The 26,049-nt window shown below is 38.1% G+C and overlaps 1 pseudogene; it reads left to right on the top strand.

Moving 5' to 3' along the window:
- Positions 1 to 24,519, top strand: part of LOC108527942 (keratin, type I cytoskeletal 18 pseudogene) — a 29,044-nt pseudogene extending 4,525 nt beyond the window's left edge.
- The last annotated feature ends 1,530 nt before the right edge of the window (positions 24,520 to 26,049 follow it).

The following is a 26,049-nucleotide window of genomic DNA, read 5'->3' as shown; positions in this document are numbered from 1 at the left end:
ATAAATAATTTTCCTCACAGAAAAACAAAACAAAACAAAACAACATATTGCTTATAAGTAAACCTACAAGTCCTGTTTATTTAATACATTTACTACAACTTTATTTCTATAAACAATAAAAGTTTTAGCTAATAATAACTTTCTTTGTTTTGCTTTTGGGAATCTCAGAGCCAATTTTATGTATTAGTTTATTTGCCATATTGGATCTAACAGACTGCATTCCTGCATATTACCTTTTTCTCTGGTCTTATATTTTCTTCTCTATTGTCCTAATTCTAAAGTTGTTAGTGTTTCTGTTTTTTTGTAGTTCATCTATTTTATAAAAAAAAATGGACTATGTATCAAGTATAATACATACACATGTAATTGTGTGATATATTCTGAATTGGCTACAAAATACGGATGGAAAATGAGAGAAAAGTAAGATCAGAATAGACTGGTACTAGGACAACTTGAAAGCCCCCAGTCTAAAGAATAATGGAAAATTCAGGCTTCATTATTCAGATGATGCCATCTAAACATCCTCTCCCCCACTTCATTAGTAAGTTGTATGTGATAGGTAAAGTATAAATTATAGTCAGCATATTTATTTATTTAGCAGATATTTGCTGAGTGCCTGTTCTGTGTCAGTCCCCATGTGTTTAGACAAAATAGACTTGGTTTTTCCACTAATGGATGGGAAGGACAGTGGCAGTGCAGCTTCCCAAGCTTATGGCTCCATACTTAGGACTCTGCACTTGGTTTAATGCTCTCCTATTGACATCTTGAAATTCTTAACCATTTTTGAACAAAGGTGTCCACATTTACATTTTGTGATGTCCCCGCAATTTATGTAGCTAGTTCTAAATAGTGGGTTGTATAATCTAAATCTTCGTCTATTTACAGATTTACCAAACGCTGTCATGCCTCATCTGGATCTGGCATTCAAATTTTTTATGCCTATGAATGGATTTAGATTTCTTTGTCAGGACACAATGCTGGCACATTATCTTGTCCCTATCAGAAACAAAAAAGAACAGTTTGAAAATGTACATAAATCCTCTCCTGTGTCAGCAAGACATCAGAGTGACTTATTTAAATGACTAGTTTGTAATGTGCTTCTGTTTTAGGAGAACAAGGTCTGTGGGAAAAAGAATTGTACAGATTGAAAAAATTGGGACGTCTCTTCCTAGTAATCTGCAGAGATGGTACTATGTATTGCTTTTGTTATCGTTTCTTGATTTCTGTGGGGTAGTGCTCTCTAGCTATATCCTTGAGCACAGAAACTTGAAACCTTAGGGGATATGAAACCCTCCTTTACATTTCTCTGCCTTTCAGTTCTAAATAATACGTCTTGGGCACACATAGATGTTAGTCTTGTTACTTCTCTATGCATTCATTCCTTGCTTGCTGTGCCTGACATTTATCTTTGCATCCTCAATACTGACTGCAGGCCGGACGTGTAACCTGGAAATTATTTACTCAGTGATTGAAATAACCTTCCATGTTCAGGCACTCAGAAGAGTGCTTTACATGTGCTATTTTGTGGAATTAGGAATTATTTATTTCAGCCCATTTGTAAGCTTTTATAAAATTCAGAGAGCTGTATTTCATCCATGTAATACTCTTTAATATCTGCAATGGGTATTTTCTTAGAGATGCAAATCTAGTATATCAAGACACTTTAGATACTTCAGAAACTACCCCCTCTAGTATGGAGTTTAAGACATTTACCTTAGACAGCTGCAGCAAGTTCTCCCTTGAAATGAAATCTGGATAACAAATCTCCATGTCTCCCTCAGAAGATTTTCAACTTAATACCTTCTGATCTAACTTACTATGTTAAACAATCAGAAATATTTAATCCTGAAAAAATATTCTATTTGTATAGTGAAGTGAGGTGCTTAAAACCGGTGCTCCACACGAAAAAGCAGCCTGGAGGGAAGTTGTAACTTGCAAAGCCACAGGGCCAGAGCTGCCCAAGACCATGGGAACCCAATTCCTGCATCAGTGTGACCAAGGTGCGAGACATGGAGTCGAAGGAGATCATTTTGGAGTTTTAAGATTTGACTGCCCTGCTGTATTTTGGACTTGCATGGGGCCTTTAGCCCCTTTGTTCTGGCCAATTTCTACCATTTGGAATGGCTGTAATATACCCAATGCCTGCACCCCCATTGTGTCTAGGAAGTAACTAACTTGTTTTTGATTTTACATGTGCATAGGCGGAAGGGACTAGCCTTGTCTCAGATAAGATGTTGGACTATGGACTTTTGAGTTAATGCTAAAATGAATTAAGACTTTGGGAGACTGTTGCGAAACCATGATTGATTTTGATATGTGAGGACATGATATTTGGGAGGGGCCGGGGTGGAATGATATGGTGTGGCTGTGTCCCCACTCAAATCTTATCTTGAATTGTAACTTTCACAATTCCCATGTGTCCTGGGTCATGGGAGAAATTCAGTGGGAAGTGATTGAATTATGGGGGTGGGTCTTTCTTGTGCTATTTTCATGATAGTGAATGTGTCTCATGAGACCTGATGGTTTTGAAAACAGGAGTTTCCCTGCATAAGCTCTTTCTCTGCCTGCTGCCATCCAGGTAAGAGGTGAATTGTTTCTCCTTGCCTTCTGCCATGCTTGTGAGGCCTCCCCAGCCATGTAGAACTATAAGTCCATTAAACCTCTTTCTTTCGTAAATTGCCCAGTCTCAGGTATGTCTTTATCAGCAGCGTGAAAAATGGACTAATACACCATTAAACCTCTTTTTCTTTATAAATTACCCAGTCTCGGGTATGTCTGTATTAACAGCATGAGAATGGACTAATACACTAGCCTTATAGACTCGTCATAATCTTTCTGTTTCAAATTAGACCTGTTTCTGGCTTTGTTAGTGACAAGGAGATGTAATATTTAATCACACTAATTTTATTATTGTTCCCATTATTTTATTCTGTTTTTTAAATATTCTCCAAAGGGCATTGTTATTTTCTATAATTATTTTAAAATTGCTCTTTGAGTACGTTTTATACAAAACTTTCAAACTCTTTCACATAATTGACTGTTTGTTTATTTATTTTTCACAACTGTAGCCAAGTACATATAAAAGATACTGGTACATGTTAGGAGGTAAATAAGTATTTGTTAAATGACCAAAAGAAGAATAAGTGATTGAATGAGCTGACAACACTCTGGGACATTGTGAAGTAGGGTGTGAAATAGGCACAAAACTGCTGCTACCATACAAAACTGAACATTTAAAAAACACTCATTCCTGAATGAACCTTAAATTCTCCAGCTCTCTAATTAAAGAAGGCACTCAATAAAACACTGGGCAATGCATATGAAAAAGGGCTCTGCATTTGTTGGGAAATGTTGATCTTATGCTAAATATAATTTATCAATACGCTATTATAAGAACAAATGCTGGCACAATCCAGTAAGTTGGTAAAGCATAGTATTCCAAAAAGCAATAAGGGCATCACCATGTTTCTCTTCATTATTTCAATAATGTCTCAGGGCAGTAGATGTTAGACCTTGACAAATGGAAATCCATTCTGAGGATAGGAGAGTGATAAGACAATGAGAGGTATGTGAAAAGATATTTCATCTGGAAAATTTTCTTCATAAAACTCCATATGCTTTGGCTGTATAATTCCAAAAGAAGTCCAAAGGAAATAAAACAAGATTTAGGCAACATTCAGGTATATCATTATACATAGGCTTAATCATGTTTTGATGATTAAGACGGCATAAATGGACAATAGTTAGGAGAGTAGTCAATAAACTAGGGTGAGGTGCAGCCACTAAGAGCCGTGTTTTATGAAGTTTTACAGACTTCGGTGCAAAGTTATCTGGTTGCAAACTGTTATTAATAATATACATTCAATACATATATCTCCTTCTTCTTCCATATAACAGAAAGAAATACGCTGAAAGCATTGGCAATAGTACATATTAATTTCCTTTCTTTTTCTTACGTTTCCACAATAATGATGTTTTCTTTTGTTCTTATAATTAGGAAAACAAAGCTTTTGTATAAGTATATAATTTATATATTTTCTCCCTCCCATGGTGGCAAACCTAAAACTCCTAACTTATTTTCTGACAAGGAAAAAAAAAAAAAAGACATGCTTGGGGATAAAACACTGTATACCATTTTTTGTTTTCTACTCTCTGTGATTCCTAAATAATATTATTGATTTGAACTTGTCTCTTTTCAACAATTATTTAATTCTGCTTACTTAAAACATGAAGAAAGACTAAGGCCAAAACCAAATAATATAAGACGGAAAAAAATATCAAGAAGTAAATGGAGTGAGAGAAACAAAAAGCCTGAAAGTCTTATTAGGCAAATTGCAGCTGTTGAACCAAAATGCCAATGTAAGCTTCCTGATAGCATATACGAAAAAGACGACATATTATTCTAATTAATTAACCGTGGGAAAAGTATTAGCTTATTAGGAAAGACTGGACATAAGCTTTGTCATTATTTCACATTAATTTATTCATGTATTTAACAAAAGTTCATTGACGATATACTGTATATAAGGAACTAAACTAGTGGCTTAGGCAGAGGGAATAAAAAGTATAGAGAATGTAATTGCAAGTGAAGGTCAGGTTACTGTGGATGAAGAGCTTTCCAGCGCGACAAGCCTCATCAACTTTGAGGTGCTACCCTTTGTTGCTAACAATGTGGGTCTTCGTAAGACTTGTGTTGTTATATGGTTGTTGAAGGCTGCTTGATATATGCTCCTTGATTATGAAGCTAATATTGACCATCCTACTTATTATAAAGAAAGCTTGGTTAGTGTCTGCCTTACGTACTTCCCAATTTTCTGCCTGCTGTCCCCACACAATCTAAATTCTATGAAGTTAGGAGTTCTATATTTGCTCATGTCCATTCCCTAGAGTGTAGAATGGCACCTTATTTCACATTAAGTGCTCAGTAAGTGTTCCTTTGATATTGATGAATTGACTGAATGGATGCCTACAATCTTCTCTCTAAGGCTCAGATTTTAGCATGATGACTTTAATTTAGGGTTATAACTACTGTTTTCTTTTAATCACATTGATTTCAAAAAAATAAAATAAAAAAATAAATAACATTGATTTCCTGAAGCACAGTTGGATGGATACTAACGTGTAGAGAGCTTTAGGGGATTCTTCTCCATTGGCTGCTCAAATTTAAAATTTGTGTAGGTCATCAATGTATCTGTTAGTACAAATTTAAAAGCAGCATTGTGTGTTTTCATAAGAAACCCTCTGTTACAAAATCTTTTTTATTATAATCTGCAGATTGAATTCTCCCTTGATCCCCATAGTCTCTAGATCTATAAAAATGATATGAAAGTTTCAAGACGTCAGCATAAAAGGTAAAAGATATTGTAGCTCAGTGTGCATTTGTAGTTTGCAAGCATTTTCTTGGCATAGGAGCTCTTTATCAAAAGAGTTCCCATGGGAAACTCCCTTACTTACTTTAACAGCACCACTCATTAAAAAGGTGTAAGGAGAGGATAGTAACCTCTCATCCCTTACTCTCATCTCCTTTTATTCCTTCCTCTTCCTTCTCTTGCACCGTTTAGTAGCCCCTAATGTGGAAACTCATGCCTTCTAAAATTAGAAAACATTGTAGAGTGTAAGTTTTATAGTTAATATAAAGTGTTTCTTCTGAGATTTCACCAGTATGTCTGGCATCTTCCTCATCATCATGTTAAAAATCTATCCCATGAGAACACAGCAGGTTCTAACTCTGCTACTGTTACCTATAGAAATATGTGGAAAACTAATTTCAGATTTTAAAAGAGAAGCAGTTTGACTCAGCACATTAAGCAACTGGATGGCAATTTATGGACTCAGGGTTTTCAAGGTGTCCTTTGGCTGATGTGTTTGACATTGGGAAAGTCACTGCTTCTCTTTACCTTGGCTTACTAAGCGATAAAGTGGCATAGCACATGATTATGCTGACTCATCTCATTCTCACAGAGTGTTGATTCACTAGCAATGATACTGCACTATTCTATTTAAGTAATCAATAAAAATAGGAAAGGGTAAAATTAGTCACATTTGTAGCTAAATAAGAATTTGAAGGAAGCTTCTATGCTTCAGGGCTTCATGTATATATAAAAAAATTGGTGAATTTAGGTAAGATTTTACAATGAAAATAAAAATAAATTTCAGTGGAGATGTACAAGGTAGCTCTAAGCGATTTTAATTTTAGTGCAAATTGGAGAGAATGCCAGCATTCAAGTTTCTGGGGGAAGGTGTGAGCAGCAGTTGGGATATGTGTCGTAATTCTATCAAGACAAGTATACACTGCTTTCAGGACCTTTACCAGTAAAAGAATGTTTTTAATTTGTTGAAAGTTTGGGGAAAAAAAAAGTCTAGCTAGTTCTGGCTACTAGAATATGAAACGAATAGAAAAATGTTTATCGTTGTAAATCTGATGTTAGAATGTTGCCTTTGATTATTAGTAAATTGAATCCCTTAATTCTCTGCTGGAGTATGAATAGCTGTGCCAGCTAACAGAAAATACTAAAAATAATAATTTTTTTACAAACTTAGTAACAAAATGGTCATTCTTTATCTCTTTTTCAAGGTAATCACATCATATGCCCTAAGTGACAGTTCTGTGCCTTGTTCTTAATCACGTGTGAAACAATCTTAGATTAATCACTGAATTTTCTTAGAGAACTTGAACTTCATGGAAGGTCACTTCCTTTAGTTCAGCATGTTTTCTTACATTTTGATCCGTTTGCATTTTACCAATTGTCCTTCATAATGGTTCAAATCATTTTATCAATGATCTTGCCAGAGAGATGAGTCAGCCATATTTGGGAAGTTAATTACATTGGAGGCCACAGGTGCACCATTTGCTCAGCTGAAGTACTATTCACACAGGCCCAACCAACTAATGTGCTTCCTAAATTATTCACAAAATAGTTTATTCACCCAGAAAACTCTGCACAAAACCCATTAATCCCTTAAACATGCTTGCAGAGCCCGTCTATTAAAAATATTTGAATCCTGATCCACTGGACGAATTACAGGTTATTCAAGAGAACATTTTACTACAGTAAGGGCTAGGTTTGGAAAGACATTGATTGGGAGGGGAAAATAGAAAGATCTTGAAAGCAGGCGAGCTGGATTGAAGTCTTGACCTAGGTCAACTTCAGGCTATACATTGACTGTTATGTGCTAGGACAAGAATATAAAGGTGCCAACACAGAGTTCTTGCCTCAAACTACTCCACAAGCGAGTGGGAAAGACATTTTAAACTTGAACAAGTAGATCGATTTCCTTCTTCATAAAATGGAGAGAATGATACATGCTTCTGAGTTACTGTAGTCTAATCATAACGAATGAAAGTGCTAGCTAGCATCAGGTAGTTCTGAACTTGAATCCAGATTCTACACACATCTTGGTTCAGTATGATCATAAGCAAGTTGCATAACTCATCTAAGCATGAGTTCTTCTGTCTTAAAACTTAGTTATAGCATTACTTAAGTGAAATGATTATTGTATAGCTCTAATGTGCTAATACACAAAGTGCTTAACTCTGTTTCCAGAACACACAGGAAGGTATCTCATCACTCACCCAGAAAAGTATACATAGGTATGCACTGATTGCACACACACACACACACACACACACACACACACGTATATGTATAGAACTACTCAAACTACCAATGGGAATTACATGAAACACTTATAAAAAACGCCTTGAAAGAAAATTTTATGCAGAATGAAACTTTCATAATATGGACAAAAAGAGCTATGCTATTTAAAATGGACATCAGTTAATTCAATTATGTACTTCAGTTATTTCAAAAGCCTTATGCAATGGGAGAGAAATCAAAGATCATTTTGCCATTGCTCTATTAAGTTTCACACACAAGCTCTAATCTTTTACAAGATAAGACAATTACGATTATTTTCCCCTATAAGACAACAGAACTTCTGTTAATGGATCAATAAGGGGCACTATTCTAACATACAAATGAAATGAAAATAGTTCTCATGGCAAATAAACCCTGTGTTCCTTAGTGAACCCTAATTTCCACTTTCTGGTGTTCACATCTTTATCTACTTCCCTCCCTTTAGCTGAAAATAGAATAGAATATGACAAAGGTTAAGGGATATTGCAGTTATAGTTAAGGCCCTGAAGTATGTGCTTTTGAATTAATCAAAAGGGAAAGTATCTTAGGTAGGCATGAACTAATTAGCTGAAAGTTCTTCAAACTGGGACCAGGCTTCCATTGAAGTAAGAGACTCTTTCTGTTACTGAGTTTGGAGAAGTAACCTGTCATGTTGTGGGCAGGTGTGTGGAAGAGCCATGTGACAAGGAACTGCAGATGGCCTCTAGGAGCTTAGAGCAGTCTGGCAACAGCCAGGAAAAAAAAAAAAAAAAAAAATCTTAAAAAAGGACTCGCAGTCCTACAACCACAAGGAGATAAATTCTCCAATAACTAAAGTGAGGTTGGAAACAGATCTCTTCACAGTTAAACCCCAATGAGACTGCAACCCTAGGAAATACCTAGTTTGCAACTTTGCAAGACCCTGGAGCAGAGAACTGAGGTAAGCTGCACCTGGACTTCTGAACTACAGAAACTGAAGTTGTAAGCCACTGAGATTGTGGCTTTTTTTTATACAACATAGAAAACAAATATACTCCTCTTGACAGAAATGTTTTTAATTTAGAGTACAGAAAGATAAAATACAATAAGTAATTTTTTTATGTAACAAAAATGGTATTCTTTTATAAACATTTGCTCCCTAGTGGGAGTCTTTGCAGTATAAGACATGAGATACACTGGGGTGGGAGTCATCTCTCTGAAATTTCCTGGACAAAGAAATTATCCACTTGAGATAAAAGTCAATGGTGTAGCCAAGTGTTTCCTATGTACTATACCCACTAACTATTAGCTGAAAAGGTTGTCACTAATTTTGGAGAAAGTGTTTTTTTACTGGCTAGTTTGATAGTGAAGAATAAAATTGTGAGTAATTTCTCCCTCAGTAACAAAAGAGGGCAGAAAGATAATTTTAATTACATATAGAAATGCATAGCAAAAATTATGTTTCAAGGACATGACTACAAAAGAAAAATAAGTCTATGAGCATTGTATGTAGGTACTTGGAATGAGAGACAGGACAGAAAGTCCTTTACAGTAGATAGAAATGGAGTTGGCCCTAAGAAAAGGAAGTAAAATGATTTCTGTAGGTCGATGGGAAGGACTAAAGAGGCACAGTTAGAGTGTCAGATAAATCTAGGGACCTAACTGCCAAGACGCCACATTGGATCACTTTTAAATTTGTAGAACATAGGGAAATACCACTGTTTCTCTTGCAATTGATATGTGGACAATTTAACTGTTTACATAAAGCATAGGCCCATGATCGATTAGAGCTGAAAGAGAGTTTTAGGGTCCTTGAGTCTAATTCTTTCTTTTGCTAGTTTTTAGAGAAAACTAAGGGAAATAGCTGGTAAATGATTTCCATATTGTCACTCAGCAAGTTATCATTAGAGTTGAGAGTGGAAAAAAAGTACTCCAGATTCCTGACTCAATAGTCTTTTGTTTAAAGCTTACTAAACAGATGTAAAATGATAAATAGGAATAGATAGATAAATAGACAATAATCAATGTATATCAACAATATATATATAGCTATATATATTTAATATTTCATAGATGGGGTGTGTGTGTGTATATATACACACATATACACATAATTTAAAAGGTAGATTAAAACATGATCTAGTAAAATAGTCCAATGCTCCAGGTTTATAGATTGGGAAGACTGAGAGCCTAAGGGGTTACCTGATATACCTCCAACCCCAAACTTACAAAACAAAGAGTTTTACAGAATGAGTCAGATATAATTTGTTTGGACTGCTATTTCATTTTACCATTTTATCCCTATTAGTATTTATCACTACACATTCAAAGGAATTCATACATGTAGACACATCTGAGGTGCTCCTGATTTCTCCTGTTCAACTTGTGGTAAAACTCCTGTGGCACTATAGCACCCCCTAGCTTATCAGCCTTCTTCCCCTCACCTCATAGATCAGAACTTATCAGCCCCCTCTCCTGTTCCTTCTGAATCTTTTGTCAAGTCATTGCTTTCCAATCTCTGATATGTTGAAGGATTACCATTATGGCTGTCAGAGATACATACAGTCATGTGCCACATAACTATGTTTCAGTCAGTGAGTGACCATATGTATGATGATGGTATCATAAAATTACAATACTCTTTTTTTACCATACCTGTTCTATATTTAGATATGTTTAGATACATACATACTTACCATTGCATTACAATTGCCTGCAATGTTCAGTATAATAACATGCTGTACAGGTTTGCAGCCTGGGAACAAATAGGCTATACCATATAGCCTTAGTATCCTTATATAATGTCCCAAACATATAGCTTATGATGTCTCCACAATGATAAATTTACCTAATAACACATTTTTCAGAATGCTTATCTGTCGTTAAGAGATATATGACTCTACGTTTTAAAAGTAATCATGAACATGCCAAGTCTCAACCCCCTGAAATAATGTCCAGCATTAGAAATATTACACTGATGGAAAAGCGTTTCTGGAGAATGTACTAGAAGCTTTTGGACAATGCCATAAAACCACTTAAAATTTTAGATAACTCTAGCTGCTGGGAAGTTACTTCAAAAGATTAACTAGAAGTAAATTGAGTAGATGGCAATAAAATCTTTTTTTAAAAAACAATCCAATGCCTTATATGTCACAGGTGGAAATACTTTTCGGATCTTTCTATTTTTAATGTAGGACCTAAATGAAATCTAAAGTATCTAGCCTGAAAATAAAAAATCCCAGGATACATGTTGTTTAAACTGTTTGGTTGGTCCCCACTATTTTAATGATATTTTTTCCTTACCTGAACAACCCAGAGGTTGAGCAAATGCAACCCAAAGCCTGTGGTTCTTTTTAAACTCAGTTCGATTCTCACCTCTCTTTCTCTGCTTCTTCCCGCCCCCTACTCAGTTGCCATGTTCAACAACACTTCAAAGGTGTGGCTGGCTTCATTTCTGGGCTTAGATTCTGTTTAAAGAAGAAGCTAAATTGGAATCAGTTTATCACCCTTGGCTAGAATTTTTTACAAAATTTAAAACCGTAGAGGACCCCCAGTCACATCTAAAATGATGCTGAGTGTATCAGCTGGATACTTGATCTTCAAAGCAAGCCATAGCCCTGGATAAATCTCACTGTCACTGCTAGCATTGCATCTTGAGCCTTCAGACACACGACTTCATGGATACCCAGGGCACTTTCAGTATTTTTATTTTTTCTTAAAAAAGAAGAAATTAGTGAAGTGTGATTTTACACATTTTTCTTTACATGATGGTACTTTCATTGAAATGAAAGCAAATGAGAAATAAGTACGGGAAGATAGGCAAACACAAAAGAAAAATCCTAAGATTAATTTTCTCTATTGTATTTGAAATCAGGTCAGCAGAGTTAGATCTGAGAGCATAAACACTAACCATCAAATAATGTTATAGGGTAGAGAAAGCACAAACAACTACAGAGCTTCTTCACTTAATTGGCTGTGCTGTGAAGAATGCAGTCGGTTGAAAGCAGAACGACTGCCTTGAAAAAGTAAAAGTTCTTATCTGTATCTTATGTTTATCTATGATATCAAGCTTTTTCTAGCACATAACTTATATTTAGCAACGCCTTTATACAAATTATAAACAGTGGCTGGACTGAAGTGTTTTGTACTCTATAAGGGTCATGCTATGTTTTAAAGAACTTTTCACTTGAGATGAATGTTGAATGATGGGCAGGTGTTCTCCATAAGAAATGAAATACTCCTAGCAAAGATGATAACATGAACAAAGTCAAAGTTAGATAAAATAGTCTGGCATACTTGTGAAACTATGTGCATTTCAGAGTGGCTGTTGTGTAGGAAAGGGGCAGAGGTAACCCACAAAGAGATGAGGCTAAGGTGCAGGGAGAAAGATCTTATTACTCAGTTTAGATTGACTGAGTGTGATGAGTTACTACAGGTGAGGGCAGGATACAGAAAAGGGAGATCCAAGGATCATGAGGACGTTTTAGGAGTGCAATAGGCCAGAAGCATATGCACTTGGTGTCCACTGGGTGGATAGTGGACACCAAGCCAGGAGAGACTTAAAAGCAAATCAAGTTGATGGTATGATTGAAGGATATAAAGATACAGTGGACAGGGATGTCAGTATTTAGGGATATGAGAAAGTAAAACGAAGAGTGAAGTCCTGAATAGGTGACGAACACCATTTTATGAAACTGAATTTGAAAATGTAAAACTTGTAGTAGGGTGATTTATTTATTTTGAGCCTAATACATGGAAAATGAGAAGGTTCCTCCAATATGTACTTGATAGACAACATGGTTCAGTGGAAAGCTATGGTTTTTGAGGCCTGAAGATCTACACTGATATTTTATCTGCATCTCTGTATCTGTGGGAACTTGAGAAGCTGCTTAACCTCTCCAAGCATTGGTTTTCACATATATAAAACGAATAATAATAATAATACTTATTCTATGAAATATTGTGAATTTTTATTTTTTATTATTATTTCTTTTTTTAGAGACTAGGTCTAACTTTGTTGCCCAGGCCAGAGTGCAGTGGCATGATCAAAGCTTACTACAACCTCAAACTCTTGAGTTCAAGTGATCCTCCTGCCTCAGCCTCCAGGTTGAAAATATTGTTAATTTTAATTAAATTTATGTATAACATCTGGCACAATCGGTGGCACATATCATATGTAAAATAAATGTTAATTTTCTTTCAAGTAGAAAATCTACTTGAGATACATTTGCATTCTGCATAATTTAAAAAAGGGTTTTGCAGTAAAACAATATTTGACATGATGGGGAGAAACATATAAACACCACAAGAGGAAAAGGAGCCAGGGACTGCATTAATGGTAAAGCCAATTATGGCAGAGCAGGAGAGAATTCTGTAGCATTATTCCCTAGAACATGAATGAAGGAGCTGTTTCCTTAATAATTAGGGCCCATGGTCCTTATAGGTTAGTACATAAAAAAATATTTTTTATTAACTTATCCTCCTATCTTTATGACATGTTGCGGTTTGATAAAAAATTTTCTGCTTAATCCAGTTATGAACAATTTCAACCACCAAGATACTGTACTGAAATGCTTTGTAACACGTTTTGCAGAGCTCAATCTGCAGTTAGTAAAACAGCTTTATTTCAATGTAATTCAATTAAATCTAGCCCTCATTATTTGTGTTCCTACTATGTATCCAGTGTTATGCTAGTGCTGTCAATAAAGAATGTCTACAATATATCCCATTCCCTCAAAGGTCTCATATTTGAGTAGCTTATTCCTATTCATGTGAATTTTTTTCATCATGGACCCATGGGATATATAACTTTGCATACCAGCGTGGATCATACCAGGGCAAAGGAACACTTGGTAAAGTTGGATGAAGTGTCCTACTACTTCACATCATTTTTACAAACTGGTCAATGTCCTTTTCTACTGAAATTTTATCTTGTCTTAATATATATCTGAGTGTCAACAACAAGATAGAATGTCAACTTCCAGAATTGCTAACTTATTTTCAGTGTAAAAAATTTAGTTTATTTGGCCCCAAACAGCCTAGTTTCAAGAAAACCTTCTAGCTATATACTATAGTCTTCAAAAGCCAGAATTATTTCTTGTACTTTCTCAGAACACGACTAGACTTCCCAAGGTAGCTTGCAAACTTAGCTCAGTAATGCTTCTTTAAGTCTAGTGGGTAAAGTGAGAAACCCCTTTCTTCCACCTCTAAATGTCTGTTTCTCCTCCTGGAAAATATCCTTGACTTCTTATTTTTACTCTCTCATTTCCCACATCCAAATCAATGTCTAATGATGCTAATTTCTAAATATTTATTGAATCTAAATGCCTTCTATCTGTATTCTTCTCCCTGACCTATATCAGACTCTCATTTTTCACCCCAACCAACTTTTCTTCCCTCTGTCCTGATCTTTTGGCAAAGTGAGCTTTCGAACAAGAAATTCTGATGAGGAGCTCATTTGCTAAAAGTCTTCAAGTTTCTTTGTTTAGAATAAAATGTCTTCTATAAAATGACCCCTGCCCACATCTCTGGCCTTTCTTCATGGCACTTCTTGGTTCATTATTTTAACCGACGTGCTGAAAAACTGTATGCCCCAAGTCATTTTACTCCATTCTATCTGTGCTTACTCTGAAAAATCTGCTTGAGATACTGTCTTCCTGCCTTCTGCTTTTTCACTTTATGACCTCCTACTCATATTTCAAGAATAAGTTCACATGTCATTTCTTCTAGGAAGTGTTCTCTGATAACCTTCCTTCGGGCAGGGTCACATCCTATTTCTCTGAGCTTAAATAATTCTCTATGTATCCTTTTTTAACAATACTTATTAATGAAGTTACCTGTATAGATTCTCAGCTCCTTTATGTAAAATACCATATGTCCTTAGTCTTTGTGTCATAATTACCTTCTATCATGCTTGAAACACAATCATCAATAAATATTTCATGAAACATACCAATTTTCCCTTGTTTTCCAAAATAAGTAAGATATGCCTACCATGGTTGCCATTTTCCTATGAATGCTGCTCATTTCCACTCAATTTTACTATATCAAGTTGAGAATTCTAACCCCGCCCAACACACATGATGTTTTATGAGACCTGGTGTTAGCTCTTCCAGGTGCGCAGATTTGGTCACTTATAAATATCCTGTATTTTCTTGTCCTTAATTACTTTTATAATTTATTAGGGAATTTAACTCCTGAGTTATCAGATTTCTTTGGTAGCCTGTGGAGAGATACTTAACAAAAGCCATTCAGGATCTAAATTAATTACAGTCTGTGTCTTAATTACAAACACTCTATGTATTTTATTAACTCCTTCATATAATCTTAACCATATGGAAAAAGTAAAATTTTCTGTTATAATAATTACACTAATGTGATCTTGCTAAATTTATCTACTCTACTCTGGCCTCTGATGGCTAAAATCTTTGTTTCAAACTCCTGAGGAATCTGATGTTTACTGCTTTGCTATTGATTTACCTCTCTTGAAATTGTTAAATTGTTTCTGAACATGAACTTAAGTATAAACACATATGAACAAATTCATACTGTAAAACGTTCTTAACTTCAACTGCACATCAGCTCTCTAAGCTCAGTGTATCCTATACCAGTTACTTATTAAATCCCTAGCATACCTTTTGTGGATTAAAGAAGGACAGGGAGTACCAATAAATACTGTCTAATAGGTTTTAGTTTTCATATACAATGATTTTGAGCATCAAAGTGTAAAGTAAGCTTCATTTGAAATGCAATAGCCTGGCTTCTCCAATAGCTTAATCAAAATATATTAAGAAAATTGATACTTGTGGATAGATCTCATGGGGAATTCCTTAATTGAGGGAATAAGTGAATGGACCTTAATTTAAGAGTGAGCTTAGAGGAGGACGTGTGGGAGAACTATCCCCATACTGCTTTTTTTCTTTCTTTTCTTTCCTCTTTTTTTTTTTTTTTGAGATGGAGTCTCGCTCTGTTGCCCAGGCTAGAGTGCAGTGGTGCAGTCTCGGCTCATTGCAACCTCTGCCTCCTGCGTTCAAGTGATTTTCCTGCTTCAGTCTCCCAAGTAGCTGGGATTACAGGTGCCTGCCACCATGCCCGGCTAATTTTTTTTGTATTTTTAGTAGAGACAGGGTTTCACAACATTGGCCAGGCTGGTCTTGAATTCCTGACCTCAGGTGATCCACCCACCTCAGCCTCCCAAAGTGCTGGGATTACAGGTGTGAGCCACCGGACCTGGCCCCCAATACTGCTTTCTAACACATGGAATGAAGGTATGTTTAGAAGTATTCTTGTTTTACCAATAATTCTGCTAGAAAAAGCATAAAATATTATGATTCATATCATTTAGATAATTTGAATATATTATACTTACTACCTCCATAACAAGAAGAATTGCCCTTTAAGATGACCAAGGACACCAGAAGTGGCATTTATGCATCTACTTTCCTGGCAACAATAATAATATATTTTTTTCAATTTAAAGTTGATCCATCTGGCCTAACTTTTTAATTCATTCTTTCCTATGGGACAAAAATGTTAGGAATATTCTACTAGCAATGTAGTATTTTGCAAGCATTTCTTCTCTTAAAAAAGATAATCATCTGATCAAAGAGGATGCTTCCATATTAGATACTGACAATGAAAAATAGTTCTTAAAACTACTATAAGGCAGGGTAAGTAGAACTTATCATGTGTTTGGTAATTAAATTCACAGGGAGACAGTGATTTTACCCTCAAACTCATGGCCTTCATCTGCAGATCTAATTATAATCTACGAAGAAACCAATGTGTCCCTGGCTTTACAACAATGCACATTTCAACAATGACCTCACAGAAAAGGGAGACAGTAAGGTAAATACAAGGAGATATAAGTTTCTAAGGAAGGAAACTTTAAGGAAAATTAAGAATTTTAGCCAGCATGTGCATTAGAAGAAAAATATACTCCCAAGAAACCAAATAATTTGTATGGAGTTTTGACAGAAAATAGAATAAATAACCTCCACATTGATGACAGTAACACCTATTAGTTAGCTTGCTTCGCTGAGGTTTTGTGATTTGGGATTTAACATATCATATTCTACTGCTGCATAGTTATGGGACACTAATGTTTCTTTGGTAACACTGATAGGAGGACAAGAAAACTCAGAAGATGATAGCTGCCCCTACTGTATTATTTATTAGAACTTACCATAAATTTTGATTCTGTAGGCTGATGTATCTGGACACAAGCAAAGAACCTGAAACCTCCAAAGGATACCTCAAATCAGTTAAACACAAGTTGGACATGTATTAGGATTGCTTTTATATGGATTGACATGTACTATTCACCCTTGAACATCATGGGTTTGAACTGTGCAGGTCCACTTATATGAGAATATTTTTCAACCAAACATGAATTGAAAGTACAGTTTTGGTCAGATACAAAACCCTTGTATATAGAGGATCAGCTTTTTGAGCACAGAGTTTACTGCAGGGGCTTGAGTACACACAGATTTTGGTACACACAGGGGGCCCTGGAACCAATTCCCTGTAAACACCAAGGGACAGCTCTATCAACAAACAAATTTGGGCTAACTTCATTTTTAATGTCCATAGATTTCAGAGAAAGACATTACACTGTTGATAATCTTTGCTAAAATACATGTACATTTTTGCCTAGGAGGGGAGATTTTGTGATTTGGGATAGGTCGATATTGATTCATGAGATATAGGTCTATACTGATTTGTGAGATGTGGCTAATGGTTCAGCTGGATGGTCAGGAACTTGGAGAAAACAAAATTGGAAAGTTGGTGACAAGGATATCTAGGAAAAATGTGGATATGATGGCAGTGGTGGGTCATCCGGAGCAGCTACTGCCATCGTGCCAGCTGCCGCAGGGAGGTGCAAGCAATGTGGCAGCAGGAGTGGCTGCAGGAGCAGCAATGGCTGTGCTGGGTCCCTTGTGCCCAACATCCCCAAGCCAGTTGATTTTGCTGCCCCCACCCTTGGTCCACCAGGCAGGACCTGCTTTGGACCCTGGCCCTGTTTTGCTGCTGTCACCCACCACTGCTGTGGGGAGGGCATGGGGAGATGGTGGAGCTGGGCATGGGGCGATACCATGCTCACAGAGCCAGTGGGAGCCAGGGACAAGCAGGAGCCCGACTTCCCCCCATGGGAGCCCACCACCTTGGAGGCCATCCGAATGGGACTGGGTCAAGCCACCCACCAGTGGAGAAGCAGTGTCGTCGGGCATGGGAGGCAGGTAGAGAGCGGTCCAGTGAGGACCTGGAGCCCCTACCCCAGGTTGAGAGGAAGCATGGCTGGTGTTGCCTGCACACTCCATAGAGTGAGCAGGACCCCTGCCCTGCCAGTCACAGGACCCCAGCATCTCTGCACTCTGCACCCTGGGGAGCTGAGAAGGCCCCCTTTACCCCTGCAGGCTCAGGGGTGTCTGCTTATACTTCCTGGCCTCTCCCAGCTGTCTGCACCTACTCCCATCATGGAGAGGAGTCTGTCACAGCCCGGCCAGGTGTGAACACGCTCAGGACAGTGCAACATGCCAGTCCCCTGCCACCTCCGAAATTTAGACACCAACAAGCCTGGGAGAGAGGCTGAAGGAGGGCTGAGGACAGCTCGTTGCTGCCCTGCAGGCAATCCTTGGCATGAACAGCCTGGATGCCATAAAGAACCGCAGGAGGCAGACATGCTCCTGGGCGGAAGGTGGTGGGTCCCAGGTAAAGCCCCACCTTCAAACCAGGTAGGGCTTGAAGCCGGGGAGCTGAGCCACCAGTCCTGTGGATCACAGGATAACTCGTGGAGCTTTTCACTGGTCCCACCCTTGGCCTCCCATGGACCAGTCAGAGTGTTCTTCCTCCCCTCTGAGGCGCATAAAAGCCTGGGACTCAGCCACAGCTGGACAGATAATGGCATGACCAGGTGCAGAGAGGAGCTACCTCTCTGCTAGGAGCCATATACCTGATGAGACATCCTGGCTGCAGAAAGGAGCTGCTCACTGTAGGTCTCCTCTGAGCTGTTCAATTGCTCAATAAAGCTCCTCTTTGTCTTGCTCACCCTTCACTTGTCTGCATACCTCATTCTTTCTTGTTGCAGGACAAGCACTCTGGACCTGCCAAATGGCAAGGCTAAATGAGCTGTAACACAAACAGCTGAAACATGCCCTTTGCTCACCACATTGCAGGTGAAGAGAAGGAAAATTGCAGCCCTTTGGGGATCCCATACCTGAACCAGGGCTGTGGCTCCCTGTTTGGGGACCTGCAGTTCCTGGCATCTCCAGGCTTTTTCTGGGTGCCACCACAATCCCAGTGCCAGCCAGGAAAGCTGCTTATGGTGCACCTGGCCCTGCCACAACCTCACAGACAGCTGGCACCCATGCCAGCACTTGGAGCTGCCCGCCCCACAGCAGCAGCCGGGGTGTCTCTTTGCACACTGGCTGGACCCCACACTTGTTGATACACCCCTCACCATTCCACGCCTGACTTGCAGTCTCTCTTGGAGGTGTGAGGTCCAGGCTGGTGGTGTGAGCTGAATGCAGCCTGCCAGGCTGAGTAGGTAAAATGAGCCCAGTGGGCCTGAGCAGATCTTGGACAAGAGTCTCTGGCCATGGGTTTCTGGCCAGAAAAGTGACACCCCAAAGATCCTGTAATAGGAAGGCCTCCCTGAAAGAGCACTGATTGTGAAAAGATATTTGTGTCATAGGTAAAATTTCACCAGATTCTATACAGGATTTTTTTTTTTTTTTAATGGAGTCTTGTTCTGTTGCCAGGCTGGAGTGCAGTGGCATGATCTCAGTACAGGAGAATTTTAATATTCATGATGATTTATCCTGGAGGAGTAAATCAGTCCCCTTCCTCAGTCACTGTGATTTTTCTCCAATTAGCTCATGGACAAAGTGGCCATGTTAGCAGGGATGAGATTATGTATATTCTCAGGAATGACGACTTCCACTTGTCAGCACCCATCTAGTTACAGCTATTGTTGTGTGTCCAGTCTTCCAAGAGCAAAGACCAACACTGCATCCCCCAAACTGCACTATTCCCCAGGGTTATTAGCCATCTACCCACTGGTGGATTAAGTTGGACTACTTCTATTATGGAAGTGGCAGATTTTACTGTAGTAGACATATATTCTGGATGTAGCTTTGCCTTTCCAGTATTTATGACATCCTTGGACATATAGAATATCTTATCATTTTTCCCAGAAGCATCACTTGCGACCAAGGATCTCACTTTACAGCAAATGAAGTGTGGCCACAGATTTATGCTCATGGTTTTCATTGATCTCACTGTGTTCCCCATGAACTAGAGGCAACTGTCTGAATGGAAAAGTGAAATTGTTTCTGAAGACTCAGATACAGTGCAAAGTAGGTGGTAACACTTTGCAGGGCTTGAACAATGTCCCCCAGATGTACTACTATATACACTAAATCAGAGTTCAATTTATGATGCTATTCTTTCATATTTATGAATCTCATGACGATGTGTAAATAAATAGATCCTTTCATTATTATCCCTGGTGATCTATTAAAAACATTTTTTCTTCTGTCTCTGTGACTTTAGGCTCTGCTGCTTTAGAGACTGTACTTTAAAAAATATATATATTTCTACCAATGGACACACAATGATCCCATTAAACTAAAACTTGAGACTTTTAGTGTCTATCTACTTTATTATAGCATACTTTCCTAATTACTGAAATAATTATCAGCACTTTACTAAATTCCCAGACAATTCAATGTGATATTATTATTTCTATTTACCTTCCTTTGTATTCTATGATTGCCATACATTTTATTATGTATAAAAATAATTTGTATTTTATACTTATGATTCATTTGCACTTTCTGACTTTAATTCCACTGATTTTACATTTCAATTCCACAAATTTTGTATCTCTGAATTTTATTGTAGATACTTTTCTTAATGTATCACTTACAACAGATAGGTAACAAAATCTCTCAATTTTGTCTGAATATCTCTATTTTACTTTTATAATTGAAATATAATTTCAAAGAAAATATAATGCAATGTTATTATTTTATTTCAAAACTTTGAAGATACCCATCCATCATCTTCTGGCTTCATATTTTCTGTTGAGAACTTAGCTTTCGAACTACACGTTGTTTTTCTGGAGGTTGTATGTCTTTATCTTGGTCAGCTTTTAACATATTTCATAGTTTTTGTTTGTTTGTTTGTTTTGGTTTTATTGTGATAGAGTCTCACTCTGTCAACCAGGCTAGAGTGTAGTGGCGTGATCTTAACTCACTGCAACCGTTGCCTCCCCAGTTCAAGCAATTCTCTAGCCTCATCCTCCCAAGTAGCTGGGATTGCAGGCACCCGCTAATTTTTCTTTTTTCTTTCTTTTCTTTTTTGTTTTTTAAGAGGGAGTCTCGCTCTGTCACCCAGGCTGGAGTGCAGTGGCCTGATCTCGGCTCACTGCAAGCTCCGCCTCCCGGGCTCACGCCATTCTCCTGCCTCAGCCTCTTGAGTAGCTGGTACTACAGTTGCCCACCATCACGCCCGGCTAATTTTTTGTATTTTTAGTGGATAAGGGGTTTCACCGTGTTAGCCAGGATGGTCTAGATCTCCTGACCTCGGATCTGCCCGCCTCAACCTCCCAAAGTGCTGGGATTACAGACCTGAGCCACCGTGCCTGGCCTTTTTTTGGTATTTTTAGTAGAGATGGGGTTTCACCATATTGGCCAGGCTGATCTCAAACTCCTGACCTCAAGTGATCTGCCTGTCTTGGCCTCTCACAGTGCTGGGATTACAGTCATGAGAACATTGTAGAGTTTCTAAAAACTACTTATTTTAAAATAATTCTAGAGTCACATTAAATTGTAAAACATAGTTCAATGTGATTCTATCTATCTGCCCTTCACTGAGTTTCCTCCAGTGATTATATCTTACATAACTATAGTATCATACCAAAACCATGTATTTCCTTTTTTAATATTTTATATGAAAATGGCTTCAGATTGACACGAATTTTACAAAAAGGTGCAAAGTATCTGTGTCTTTCAAACACAAATCTTCAAATCTTTCAAATCTTCCCAAGTGTTAACACGTATTAAATCATAATATAATTATCACATCCAGAAAATTAAAGATACAATTTTACTAATTAAACAGAGACCACATTTAAATTACAGCATATACCCACTAATGCTCTTTGTCCGATCCAGGATCTGATCCTGATTCACATAATTTATTTAATTGTCATGTACAGTTAGTCTCCTTAGATCTGGGACAGTTTCTGTTTTTATTGTTTCTTATGACCTTAATATGTTTGAAGACTGCAAGACAGTTTTTATGTCAAATATTTCTCAATTTTCATTTATATAATGTTCCCTCATGGTTTTGTTCATGTTATTGATATTTGGCAATGATACAACAGAAGTGATACTGCGTGCTTCCCATATCAGAGGCACCTTATGTCTATGTTTCTTTTTCTTCATGAATTTACCTTTGGTTACTTGCTTAATGTCAGTAATGTGATATGTGCCATATTTCTTAAGTGTAAGATTATTGTTTTTCCCTGATGGAATTAAGTATATGTAGAAAACATCTTAAAATTATGCATATATCTTCTTTCTCATCATAAGTTTGCTCTTTAATTTTAACATTCATTGATGATTCTTGCTTGCAAGGAGTGTTACTATGAAAAATTGTATTTTTTCATATTTCTATTGTTTCCATTGTATTTATTCTAATTCAGCTAATAGTACGAATTTCTGTCTCTCCTTCATTTATTTATTATTATGAAGACATAGCTGTTTGTCTTAGTCTTTGGCTTGAATCCTTTGCTCTTACTTTTTAAATTGTGCTCAAGTTGCCCCGTATGTGTCCCCTGGGAGATTTTTCCTATTGTCTCCTGAATTCTTTCAACATATTTTAATCAATTTTGGGCAACTCCTCTCTTTCTGGCACCAAAATAATTTCCAGGTACATCTCACACTTTCCCTGCCCATCCCTGAAATCAGTCATTTTCCAAGGAGTTCTGGTTCACTTTATTAAAGAAGCATAGAGAAATCACTATCTAGGAACTAAGTGAGCTCATTGCTACTGTGATGCCATTGCTTCTAGCCCTCTCAGTAGAGAGCTAGGAAACATATATACACACATCTTTCTCTTTATCATTAAAATCTTTAGTTCATATGAAACCTCTAGTTCTAATTTTATACTAAAGCATTAAATCTCTCCTTTCCACTTTCTTGTTGGTAACTAAATCTTTTTTGAAAGTAAGAAAATTGACTCTCAGCTGGGCACTATAGTTTGTGCCTGTAATCCCAGTACTGTGAGAGGCTGAGGCAGGAGGATTGCTTCAACTCAGGAGTTTGTGGTTGCATTGAGCTCTGATCACTCCATTCTACTCCAGCCTGGGCAACAGAGCAAGACCTTGTCTCTAACCAAGAAAAAGAAATAAAATAAGAAAGTTGACTCTCATCCATCCATATTTATTGAAATAAATACAATATGTACTTAAAATATTTATTCAGTCCTACAATACATGTAGAGCAGTTTCAGAATTAACTTATATTCTTGTGATAAACACATATATTAGTAGAGTACAATATTTCTATGTAGTTCCTTTTGTCAGTAGCCTTAAAATACATAGCCAAAATACTGATTTCCAGACACTTAAACAAGTTAGTTTTTCTTCTGCACTCACTGTAGTGCAGCAATTTTATCAATATTACTGTTATTGTTCATTCACTGTTACTGTTTATATTCATTTTGGTTTCTCCCCCATTCTAGTTATTTAAATTATATAGTAGAGTAAGTTGGGAAAATTTGAGCTGCCTGGGTTCACATTTCCTAATATTTCCTCCAAAAACAATGCCAGACAACAAGAGCAAGTGACACCATACAAAAATGTATGCCCTCAGTTAAGTCGACGATGGAGAATGGCAAACCCAAAATGGCTAAGTAAAAGAAAGAGAAAGAGAGAGAGAGAAAGACAGAGGGAGAGAGGAATGGTTTCTCCTCTGCCATAAGCCCTTCTATAATCAAGGGCAGGAAGAAGTAGAAAAGTGAGGGGAAAAAAAGCTAGAAATGAGTCTAAGCTTGATCCATAAGCACCATCAGAAAGAATAACTCCACTTTCAATGTGAACATAATGAAAAACAAATCATAGTAGATAAAAGCAAAATATTTGGTAAATGACTTAGAAGTACACACAGTTTGGATTGGAAAAGCCTGGGTCCTGTCCTCTCATTCTCCTTCCTGGACAGCATGAGCTTCACCACTTACTCCACCTTCTCCACCAACTACCAGTCCCTGGGCTCCGTCCAGGGGCCCAGCTAAGGTGCTGGCCAGTCAGCAGTGCAGCCAGCATCTTTGCAGGTGCCGGGGGTTCTAGTTCCCAGATCTCCATGTTCTGCTCCACCAGTTTCTGGGGTGGCTTGAGGCCCGGGGACCGGGCTGTGGGGATGGCCATGGGTCTGGCAGAAATGGGAGGCATCCAGAATGAGAAGGAGACCATGCAAAGCCTGAATAACTGCCTGGCCCCTACCTGGACAGAGTGAGGAGCCTGGAGACCAAGAACTGGAGGTTGGAGAGCAAAATCCGGGAGCACCTGGAGAAGAAGGGACCCCAGGTCAGAGACTGGGGCCATTACTTGAAGGCTATCCAGGACCTGAGGGCTCAGATCTTCGCAAATACTATGAATAATACCCGCATCGTTCTGCAGATCGACAATGCCTGTCTTGCTGCTGATGACTTTAGAGTGAAGTATGAGACAGAGCTGGTCATCCACCAGTCTGTGGAGAACGACATCCATGGACTCCGCAAGGTCACTGATGACACCACTGTCACTCGGCTGCAGCTGGAGACAGATATCAAGGCTCTCAAGGAGGAGCTACTCTTCATGAAGAAGAATCACGAAGGGGAAGTAAAAGGCCTACAAACCCAGATTGCAGCTCTGGGTTAACTGTGGAGGTAGATACCCCCAAATCTCAGGATCTTGGCAAGATCATGGCAGACATCCGGGTCCAATATGATGAGTTGCCTCAGAAGAACTGAGAGGATCTAGAAAAACACTGGTCTCAGCAGATTGAGGAGAGCACCACAGTGGTCACCACGCAGCCCACTGAGGTTGGAGCTCCTGAGGGAACACTCAACGGAGATGAGACATACAGTCCAGTCCTTGGAGATCGAACTGGACTGGATAAGAAATCTGAAGTCCAGCTTGGAGAACAGCCTGAGGGAGATGGAGGCAGCTTACAAATGGAGCAGCTCAACGGTATCCTGCTGCACCTGGAGTCAGAGCTGGCACAGACCTGGGCAGAGGGGTAGCGCCAGGCCCAGAGTACGAGGTCCTGCTGAACATCAAGGTCAAGCTGGAGGCAGAGTTTGCCACCTACCGCCACCTGCTGGAAGATGGCAAGGACTTCAATCTTGGTAATACCCTGGACTGTAGCATCTCCATGCAAACCATCCCAAAGACCACCACCCGACTAATAGTGGGTTGCAAAGTGGTGTCTGACCGACAGTGGATTGCAAAGTGGTGTCTGAAACCAATGACACCAAAGTTCTGAGATACTAAGCCAGCAGAAGCAGGGTACCCTTGGAGGAGCAGGAGGCCAATAAAAAGTTCAGAAGTTAAAAAAAAAAAGTATACACAGTTTGAGGCAGCCGTCTCAGAAAGGCTAATATCTTTGCCCATTTGGGCTTCTGTAATAAAATACCATAAACTGAGAGGTTTATAAAAATAGAAGTTTATTCCTCACAGTTATTGAGGCTAGAAAGACCAAGATCAAGGTGTTGGCAGATTTAGCATCTCATTTCCTTATAGACAGCACCTTCTTGCTGTGTCCTCACATGATGGAAGGGACAAGCCGCCTTTCTCAAGGCTCATTTGTAAGGGCACTAATTCCATTCATGAGGACTCTACCCTCATGGCCTAATCACCTCTCCAATCAGCTGTCCACTTTCTAACATCACTAACTATGGGAGTTATAATTTCAGCATATGAATCTTGGATGAACACTAACATTAACTTCATTGCACTAGTTACAGGGAGAGAATTAGTCAAAAAAGAAGAGAAATATACTCTTTAACAATTGAGTAGTAAAGGGTAAAAGAATCCAGAAAGATAATTTAGGATACTGTAAGACAAAATAATAAAATTTCATAGAACACACAACTCTTCCTGTCACCAAAAATAAAATGAAAATATTTGGACTTTGATACATCAATATAAGATATTGCTGTTGAACTAGTAATCTTGTAGTCTGCCTCAATACCTCAAAATAGATTAGCAAATCTGTCCTTCTCTACAAATGCAATAAATTAAAACTTGAAATAATTTTAGTAATATAAAACAACAATTATTTTTTTTAAACCCTTATAACTAAGCATATAAAAGTCTTTTTAAACTTGATAAACAGTACCCACCAAAAGTACAGAGCAAATATGTCTAATGTGAAATATCAGCCTGGACATGGTGGCACATACACGT

This window comes from Rhinopithecus bieti, unplaced genomic scaffold (genome assembly GCF_001698545.2).
Source record: "Rhinopithecus bieti isolate Rb0 unplaced genomic scaffold, ASM169854v2 scaffold_4640, whole genome shotgun sequence".
Taxonomy (NCBI): Eukaryota; Metazoa; Chordata; class Mammalia; order Primates; family Cercopithecidae; genus Rhinopithecus; species Rhinopithecus bieti.
Note: the sequence above shows the minus strand (reverse complement) of the source record. Positions and strands in the feature narration are given on the sequence as shown.